This window comes from Pleurodeles waltl, chromosome 11 (assembly GCF_031143425.1).
Source record: "Pleurodeles waltl isolate 20211129_DDA chromosome 11, aPleWal1.hap1.20221129, whole genome shotgun sequence".
NCBI lineage: Eukaryota > Metazoa > Chordata > Amphibia > Caudata > Salamandridae > Pleurodeles > Pleurodeles waltl.
Genome location: NC_090450.1, coordinates 663,648,967 through 663,659,280, shown reverse-complemented (window position 1 = coordinate 663,659,280; position 10,314 = coordinate 663,648,967).

Genomic DNA, 10,314 nt, shown 5'->3' with positions numbered 1-10,314 from the left:
ACAGCAAGACATACTGTAGGCAAATGTTCAAAGAGACATCATACGCAGCGAAAGACTGGTTGTATGCACCATAGGAGTGGTTGGAAAGACATTGACCAATCACGCTCCAATTCCACCAGAAAGGAAGCATCGAAGATCTGAACCATGCAATCACAGCACAGTTGAGCTGGTAGCAGCGGCTCCATTGCTTTGTGTAGCTGAAAAGACACAACCACTGCGAATCAGACAAAATAGCAGCAGTGTCCCGCCAATCAATGTCAAAATAATTGGAAGCCAGCAAACACACTTGAAAAGAGTGAATAGATAGCCGATGGGACTCCGAAGATGATCTGGAAGATGGACACAAATCCAGACCCAACAGCCTCAAAGAAATGGACAATCCGAGCAGTGCTCAAGGTGTTGGAATTTCTGGAAACCAGTTCTCCAAAGTCCTTGGGGAAGTTGGTATGACGATCTTGCAATCTGCAGAGCATACGTTTCTCTAGCTGATGTCAACGCGACTTGTTTCTGAAACAGTAGCACCTTTAGTCTGCTCAGCTTGTCATAAATTACATTAATAGTATCAATGTGAGGCCACATGTCTGATACTTCTATCTCTCTTGTGGGAGGGAATAAAACTTGTCCACAAAACATAACGACCTTAGAGACTGAAATTGCGTAGGCAATTCCTGGTCTCATACTGCAACAGCTTTGGTTGCTCAGCACCACATAACTTCAATTTGAAAGTACATGTAATGCCGGTTGAATCAAAGGGACGGGAGTACCCTTCAGAAAACAAGCCAAGTTCATGACCCCTGCATTGCAAAGGCCGTGAAGGGACACCTGCTTGCAAATCATTGAATGACTAACAGTAGTCTCATATTCACTTGAGCTAAGAAAGACCTCTGTATCGCTGTTCAGACACTTATAATCAAAGGGCAACTCCCACTCTTCTTTAATATAGCTGTAGTCCAGTCGCTCGTACCTGCCCACAGCAAGATGTTTCAGACATTTTGAAAAACAATTGAAATGGGTAGATTAATGATGCCATGTAAGAGACATACTGATGAAGGACTCTCTGCAACTGTGAAAGGCAGCTTTTCTTACTTCTCTACATGAAGCATGGTGAAACTCGCTTCCCCTTTAGCCATTGTCTGCTGTTCCTTGGATAAATTAAAAGCAGTGAACAATTCACTACCGCTAAAGTATTTCCATGGAATTCGGCCATTTTTCAATGTGTGTAACGTCCAACCGAACTGCATGATGGAACACAACTGACTTTGTCCATGATGTAAATGGGACATGTCTGTCTGAATGATATCTATCGCGGATGAAACTAAGGCGGTCATTACAACATTGGCAGTAGAAGCCGCTTACCACTGTGCAGAAGACCACCAACACACCGCCTCAGCAGCGGAATTCCGCCACGGTCATTATGACCCACAGCTCGTAATCCGCCAAAATCCAGACACCCACACAAGTCCGCCACACCAAAGGTCAGTGATAAACTGGCGATAACAAAACCGACACCGTCAGGCCAACAGAAATACGCCCACACTATCACGACCCACGAATCCACGCGGCGGTCTTTCAACCACGGTGTTCCATTGGCGGTACACACCGCCACGCTCAAAATACACACACTCTTACAAAACACTACCACATTGGACAATTCAAAATACACACACCTGATACACATAAACACTCCACTCCCACACACCCAATACAATATAAAACATACACTCACATCACCCACAAACCCCTACGACCACAATTGCGACAGAAGGCCAGAGAGAGACACTGCAATCTACAACCAAGCATCCACAGGCACACAATACCATCACCCACATAACATCCACGCACCTCACACAACACACCTCTAAATATCACCCCACACATCACAACACACACCACCCCACACATCACCCACACCACCCCATGGCACGGCAAAGACACCCCAGGTTCTCTGAGGAGGAGCTCAGGGTCATGGTGGAGGAAATCATCAGGGTAGAGCCACAGCTATTCGGATCACAGGTGCAGCACACCTCCATAGCTAGGAAGATGGAGCTATGGAAAAGAATAGTGGACAGGGTCAACACAGTGGGACAGCACCCAAGAAATAGGGATGACATCAGAAAGAGGTGGAACGACCTACGGGGGAAGGTGTGTTCCGTGGTCTCAAGACACCACCTTGCGGTTCAGAAGAATGGCGGCGGACCCCCACCTCCTCCCCCACAACTAACAACATGGGAGGAGCAAGCCTTGGCTATTCTGCATCCTGAGGGCCTCGAAGGAGTAGCTGGAGGAATGGACTCTGGTAAGTCAAACCTTAACTACTGTATCCCCCACCCTACCTGCATGCCATCACATACCCCCACCCTCGCCCTCACCCCCTTCACTCCTACTCCTCACAAATTTCCCAATATCACAAACCACACATCCCAACACCAAGCCCTGCATGCAACAACAAAGCATGGACACCCATCACCAATGCATGGCCACTGCACATACCCATACAACCCCCTAAACCATCATCACGCCACCAACAGAAGAGGCCCACAGTGATGACAGCAGCTCTGTCCAACTGGATCTAGATGACCAGCCCGGCCCATCTGGGACCTCGGGACAGTCGGTTCCCCTCACACTGGCATAGGCCACTACAGAGCTTGCCCCCTCTGGAAACACCAGCATAGCACCCACCCAGCGGGCCCATACCTCTGTCCCCAGGACACGTCAATCAGCAGTGTGTCCACCACTACAGGGAACCCAGGCTTACCCACCACCCCAAAAACAACAGGGACCTGGGGGCAGTGGCAGTGGGCACACCGTTCAGGGGACAGAGGCCCAGGGAAACAGTGGAGGAACTGGGAGGGCTGCTGTGCGACAGGGGGAGGACAGGCCCAGGGAACCCACTCTCCACGAGGCCCTCTCCAACATCATGGGAGCCTACCATCATTCCCAGGAGACGATGGCAACGGTACTGGCCAAGTTTCAGGAGACCCAGCAGCTGCAGGAGGAACAGTATTTGGGCTTCAGGGAGGAACTCAGATCCATCAATTCCACCCTGGGCACCAGTAGGGATGCTGAATGAAGTCCTCAACACCAGGAGGGACACTGTGGCACAACAAGGGGCCCCTGACACTAGCCTGGACGATGAACTGCCCACCACCTCCGCCGGTGCTAGTGGACAGGAGGCACCGCCACAGGACCACCACACCAGCACTCCACCCCCAGCAGAGGGAGAACCACCCAGCAAACAGTCCAAGAGATACAGGACAAAGACAGAGAACGATGCCAAGACCCCTGCCAAGAAATGAGACCACCCTGAATGTCATCCTTTTGTCCCACCTTGTCACCCTGTTCATCCTCAAACTGCCCCAGCTCCACTTCCTATGCCCCTTGGGACAATGCACCTGTGAGACTAATAGACTGGACTCTGCCATGGACATTCCTCCACCATCACCCCTCACCATTTCACTACCCCCTCCAATATTGAGCACTAAAATAAACACACTTAAAGCACAAAACAATCTGGAGTCTGTCTGTGATTTCGAAATAGTGTATTAGCAATTACAGTGACAAAATGTTCTTTCAATTGTAATGTCAACATACCTATGTCAAACAGCTCTAGTCCATGAGGAAACAAAGCAGATGTCACACTGTGGGACCCACATCTGTGAAATCGTAAGGGAAATTGACAACTCAGTGACCATACACTGGGTGAAAAGGACAGACAGTAGAGAGGTAGTAGTGTTAAAGTACATGTAGTAGGCAGCTTTGTATTCTTACCTGTGTCTCACTGGAAGTATTGCAGGATCACAGAGTTCCTGTTGTCAATGTCCTCTTCTTCTGTTTCGTCGTCTTCGCTGTCCACAGTCTCCACAGCTGCCACAACACCTCCATCTGGACCATCCTCCTGCAGAAAAGGCACCTGTCGTCACAAAGCTAAGTTGTGAAGCATACAGCAGGCCTCGATGATCTGACACACCTTCTTTGGTGAGTAGAATAGGGAACCACCTGTCATATGGAGGCACCGGAACCTGGCCTTCAGGAGGCCGAAGGTCCGCTCCATAATCCTCCTAGTTCGCCCATGGGCCTCATTGTAGCATTCCTTTGCCCTTGTCCTGGGATTCCTCATTGGGGTCAGTAGCCATGAGAGGTTGGGGTAGCCAGAGTCACCTGCAAATGGCGAGGGACAACTCCTAGACACACACTAACCTGTAGGGATATCCCCAGACCCAGACAACTATTCCCACTGATTTGGTTCCAGGTGCTCACCTAATAGCCACACACGGGTGCCTCTGGAGTTGCCCCATCACATAAGGGATGCTGTTATTCTGCAGGATGTAAGCGTCATGCACTGAGCCAGGGAATTTGGCATTAACATGGGAGATGTACTGGTCGGCCAAACACACCATCTGCACATTCATCGAATGGTAACTCTTCTGGTTTCTGTACACCTGTTCACTCCTGCGGGGGGGACCAAGGCCACATGTGTCCCATCAATGGCACCTATGATGTTGGGGATATGTCCAAGGGCATAGAAGTCACCTTTCACTGTAGGCAAATCCTCCACCTGAGGGAACACGATGTAGCTCCGCATGTGTTTCTGCAGGGCAGACAACACTCTGGACAACACTTTGGAAAACATAGTCTGGGACATGCCTGATGCTATGGCCACTGTAGTTTGAAAAGACCCACTTGCAAGGAAATGGAGTACTGACAGCACCTGCACTTGAGGGGGGATTCCTGTGGGATGGCGGATAGCTGACATCAGGTCTGGCTCCAACTGGGAACACAGTTCCTGGATTGTGGCACGATCAAGCCTGTAGGTGATGATTACATGTTTTTCCTCCATTGTCGACAGGTCCACCAGCGGTCTGTACACCGGAGGATGCAGCCATCTCCTTACATGTCCCAGCGGACGTTGCCTATGAAAGACAACCGCGAGCACAGAGTCAACCAACTCAGAGGTACGTAAAAACAGCTTACTCAGAAAACCATTCATAACCTGAATTTTGCCTATATGAGTGTTGAGGCAAGGCCTAGGTATGTGTGACGCAGTTCAAAATAAAACAAAAATCAAGGTACACTGTTCCAAAAAAGAAAAAGACACAGATTTATTAGTCCATACAGGGTATGGGCCAAGATTAAAAACGATAGGGAGAGTGCACCTGAAGCAATGATCAGGTACTCTCAATCACACTTGTTGCAATTTTAGGAAGGTCAGTCACTACCACACCTTCCCTGAAAAAAGGGTAGACATATTTCGCGTCTCTATGGTCCAGCCGGATTCCATGATGCTTCTTCAGGACCAAAAACAACATAAACTTCTCCTACCACAAATTGTTGAAATGATAAGGCTCCTATAACTTACAACCGTTAGTTATAATATCTCCAGTCACTTACATTAAGTCTGAGGTAGTATAGAACTTACTAATCCTACACGTCTCCCTGCAAACAAATGAACACAAGTCACTTGTGAGGCTCAATAAAAGTTAGTTAATATCAGTTCATTAATGATGTTGTGCAACACACATGTGTAGATATGTGAGCAAACAGGTGATGGTGCGGAAGGTGGCATACTAGTGTGTGTATGTCAAAAGAAAGAAACAATTTTAAAAAAAAATTGCTTACCCCCCTAATTTGAGGAACGCGCTTCATGGGATTGCATGGGCCACTGGTCGGCCGTCAAAATTACTAATAGTCGAGTAGACAGAGAAAGAGATAAAGCCTTAATTATAACACATATCAGGAATTGATGGCTGTAGTATAATAGAAACAAAGCCAATTGTCAGGTGGGTATCAGTACTGAAAAGACTCAAAGATATTTCAGTAAAGCCACCAGGTGGAAGTTATATACATCTAAAAGTACAAAGAGTAATTCTACAATTTACAAGTACCCACAGGTACAGAGGAACAGGAAGGGGACAAATCAAAAATATCTGTACTCTCCTCCTGCATATACAACAGCTCTAGTGATAAGTAAACGTGCCCAGACTAATGAAACTGTAATAGTCACAGTAATCCGATACCGGTGTGAAAAAGCTTTTTCAAAACAGTGGTTACTATATGATGAATAACGCTCATTAGATGACCGCGGTATTCATTATAAAACAGCTAGTCGTTGGCATACTCCTAAACGTACATATCCATGAGCATCATGTTGATGTATTGAAATTCGACCGGCACAGCCGTTTCAGTAAAAGTAAAAACAAAAACAAAAAGGGGGGCCAGGAGCGCGCTCGAGGCGCACAGTCTCTAGGCCCTCATGTGTCACTTACTTGTGTTGGTGGCAAACCGCGCGGGGTAACCTACCCGTGGCCGTGCTCCCGTATGAATGGGCACGGCCGCGGTCTTTGGGATTTAAAAAGGGGAGTGCCGGAAGTGAAAGCGTCGTATTGACGTTCACGTTGCTAGGCAACACATTCAGATCTCTATCGGCGGAAGGAGCAGATCATGAAAATAGAAACAGGCCTCAATATTACGACAAGAAGAGAATAAATGGAAATTACACACATTGGAGATTACGTGGTCATTCAGCTCACTTGAGCAGACAGATCCGCCTATTATTTTTGAAGAGACCAAAAAAGTGGGGCCTCAAAAATGGCAACAAAAAAAAAAATATAAGAATATGAAAATAAAATACAGTAAAATAAAAAGGGACAATGTGAAACAAGACATTCCTAAAATTGCAACAAGTGTGATTGAGAGTACCTGATCATTGCTTCAGGTGCACTCTCCCTATCGTTTTTAATCTTGGCCCATACCCTGTATGGACTAATAAATCTGTTACTCTGAGATCAGGGTTGTGAGCCAATTTTAGCCTATTGTATTCCTTTCTCTTCTACCTTCTCGAACCCACTTTCGGGGTCGTGGCATCATCGAGAAAAGATCTCCGCAAAGAGCCCCCCTTTGGGGTGTGCCCGTCAGACATTGCAGCGCCGGTCTGACGAGGAGCTACGCCGATGATGAAGTATGACACCCATTTGGGTGTGTGCGGTTTTTGCTCCTAAATATTAGGACTCCTTTGCTCTAGTTCTCCTGTCTTTTTCTTTTTTGGAACAGTGTACCTTGATTTTTGTTTCATATTATCTAGTTAGGGAGACTCTACACTGGACCATTATTTATCCCTTGCCCCCCATTCTTTGGTTCTATGCAGTTCAAAATAAACCATGTGGGCTCCTGAAATGGCGGCTGCCTGACCTGTAAAGTGGGACAATGGGATGTGAGGTAACTGCACTGGCGTTGTACACCGTCGTGGTAGGCGGTCTACATTGGTTAACATTGGACCCTATGGGTCCCAGGAGCCAATGACGATGTACGCCGGCAGTGACGGTACGCATCGCCGCGGACGTGACCGCCATTTTCTATCTCTTTAGTCTTCGACAGGAGAGGACCTACACTGCAAGTGCTGCTGTGACCTCAGTCTGGAAGAGACAATGGCTCTTTTGTCTGGGGAAAGGGCCCCTGCTTTCAGCACGGAGGAGTTGGAGAAACTCGTGGATGGGGTCCTCCCCCAGTACACGCTACTCTACGGTCCTCCAGACAAACAGGTAAGTAGACTGTGAGCATGCTGTATGGGCAATGCCTGTGTGGAGTGGATGAAAGATAGGCGGGGGGAGAATGATGCTTTCATGAAACGACGGTGAGTGGATGTGCCACATGGCAAGGATAGGGATGCGGGCCAATGACTGTGACGGTGCAGTTGGTAATAACTTCTCTTTTTCCCCTGTACAATTCATGTAGGTCAGCGCCCACCAGAAGAAGGATATTTGGCGTGCCATCGCAAAGGACGTCCGGACCCTGGGGGTCTATCACAGACGGCGCACCCACTGCCGGAAAAGATGGGAGGACATTCGCCGCTGGAGCAAGAAGACGGCGGAGGCCCAGCTGGGGATGGCCTCCCAAGGTGGGAGGGGTGCCCGTCGCACCATGACCCCCCTGATGTTCAGGATCCTGGCGATGGCATACCCGGAGTTGGATGGGCGCTTGAGGGCATCACAGCAGCAACAAGGGGGTGAGTACACTCTCATTCTGCTGATTCAGCGCGCAGTGGAGGTGTCTGGGTGGGGGATGTGGGCTGTGGGTTCCCCTAGACCAGGGTGAGTTTAGTAGGCAAGTTCCCTTCTTAAGGTAGGCTATGTGGCACCCCACCCCACCTGTGACAAGTGCCAACTACACCTAGTCAGGCTCCTGTGACATCCATGTGTGCAGATATCGGCCATAGCCTTGTAGGCCATGTCCCAGGGATTGAATAGTGGACCCCAAGTGCACGGCGTAGTGCAGGGGGCTTCTGTGTCTGTCGTGTCCGCCAACGGTAGCAGTAATGCATGCACTCAACATGTCTTTCTTCTGTCTCCCCCCCCTTTTTGTGGTCTCCCTGTACATGTGTGCATTAGGATCATCAGGCGGAGGAGCACTGGCACCGGAGCAGGAGGCAGCAGCATCCTACATGGCCCTGGAGGGCGACACTACGGAGTCTGATTTCACCAGTGGGATGGAGGGCAAGGGGAGCTCCACGGTGGGGACAGGAGCTGACACCAGTGATACGGACTCGTCCTCTGATAGGAGCTCCCTTGTGGAGGTGGCCCCATGTGTGCCCCCCGCATCTACAGGTACAGCCGCCACCCCCCCTCCAGCACCGCCCTCCCAGCAGCCCCTCAGCCTTTACCCCGTGCCCGCTCACCCAGGAGGGTGGGCATCTCCTTTGCCCCAGACACCTCAGCCCCTGCCCCAGTCACCCCTAGTGCCGTCAGTGAGGAGGCCATTGACCTCCCCAGGTCCATCACTGTTGGGCAGTCTACCATTATGATTGCCATCCAGGGTGTAGAGAGACAGTTGCAACAAACCAATGCATTCCTGGAGGGCATTCATTCTGGTCAGACAGCCCTTCAGCGAGCTTTTCAGACTCTGGCCTCAGCACTGAAGGCAGCCATTGTCCCTGTCTCTAGCCTCCCCCCTCCAACTTCCTCCACCCAGACCCAATCCCCTGTACCTCAGCCTACCCCAAGCACACCATCAGACCAGCATGCACACACCTCAACACACAAAGGAAGCTCAGGCAAACATAAGCACCACAAATCCCAGAGGCACTCACGCAAGCATCACACACATGCAGACATAGCAACATGCACTGCCTCCACTCTGTCCCCCTCCTCCTCGTCTCCCTCCTCCCTCCCAGCCTCATCTCCAGTCACACCTGCATGCACTACATCTACAGCCACTACTTCCATCACCAGCACACCCACCACCACACCCCGCTCATGTGCAGTCTCCACCCCCACTACCATTCACACATCCCCTGTGTCCTCTCCCAGTGTGTCTGTGAGCCCACCTCCCAAGGTACACAAACTCAGGCACACACCCACCCAACAGCCATCCACCTCACGACAGCCTCCAGCGCATGCACCTTCACCCAAAGTCACCAAACGTACACCTCCTACAACCACAACCTTTTCCTCCACTCCCAAACCCCCTCCAGCTACCCGTCCCAGTGTTCCTAAGAAACTTTTCCTGTCCACCCTTGACCTCTTTCCCTCACCTCCCCCACCCCGTCAGTCCCCTAGGGCCCGACTCTCCAGGTCCCAACCTAGCACCTCAGCCACAACATCGGCGGGACCAGTGGTGCCAGTAGTCACCGGATTCTGGAGTGCACCAGGCAGCAGGGCAGCCAGTGTGGCAAGGAGCCACAGCACGGACAGTCCCCCACCTGCAAAGCATCAAAAGTTGGCCAGTGCCCGGCGGGAGAGGGGGAAGACAACAGCCAGCAAAGCCTCTCCCAGGGGTACAGGTGGGAGTGTGGAGTCAGCTGTCACACCTTCCAAGGTGGGGAAGGGGCACAAGAAACCCGGCAAGTCTGGGAAGATCAGCACGGCGGAGAAGACCGCCATTAGCCCTGCTGCCCAGGAGCCGGCCAGCAGCAGCCCCGCTGCCCCAGACAGGACCGCCAGCATCAGCCCCGCTGCCCAGGAGGCGACCGCCAGCAGCCCCGCTGGCCCAGACAGGACCGCCAGCAGCAGCCCGCTGGCCCAGACAGAACCGCCAGCAGCAGCCCCGCTGGCCCAGACAGGACCGCCAGCATCAGCCCCGCTGCCCAGGAGGCGACCGCCAGCAGCAGCCCCGCTGGCCCAGACAGGACCACCAGCATCAGCCCTGCTGCCCAGGAAGCGACCGCCAGCAGCCCCGCTGGTCCAGACAGGACCGCCAGCAGCAGCCCTGCTGGAGCAGACAGGACCGCCAGAAGCAGCCCTGCTGCCCCAGACAGGACCACCAGCATCAGCCCCGCTGGCCCAGACAGGACCGCCAGCATCAGCCCGCTGCCCAGGGGGCGAC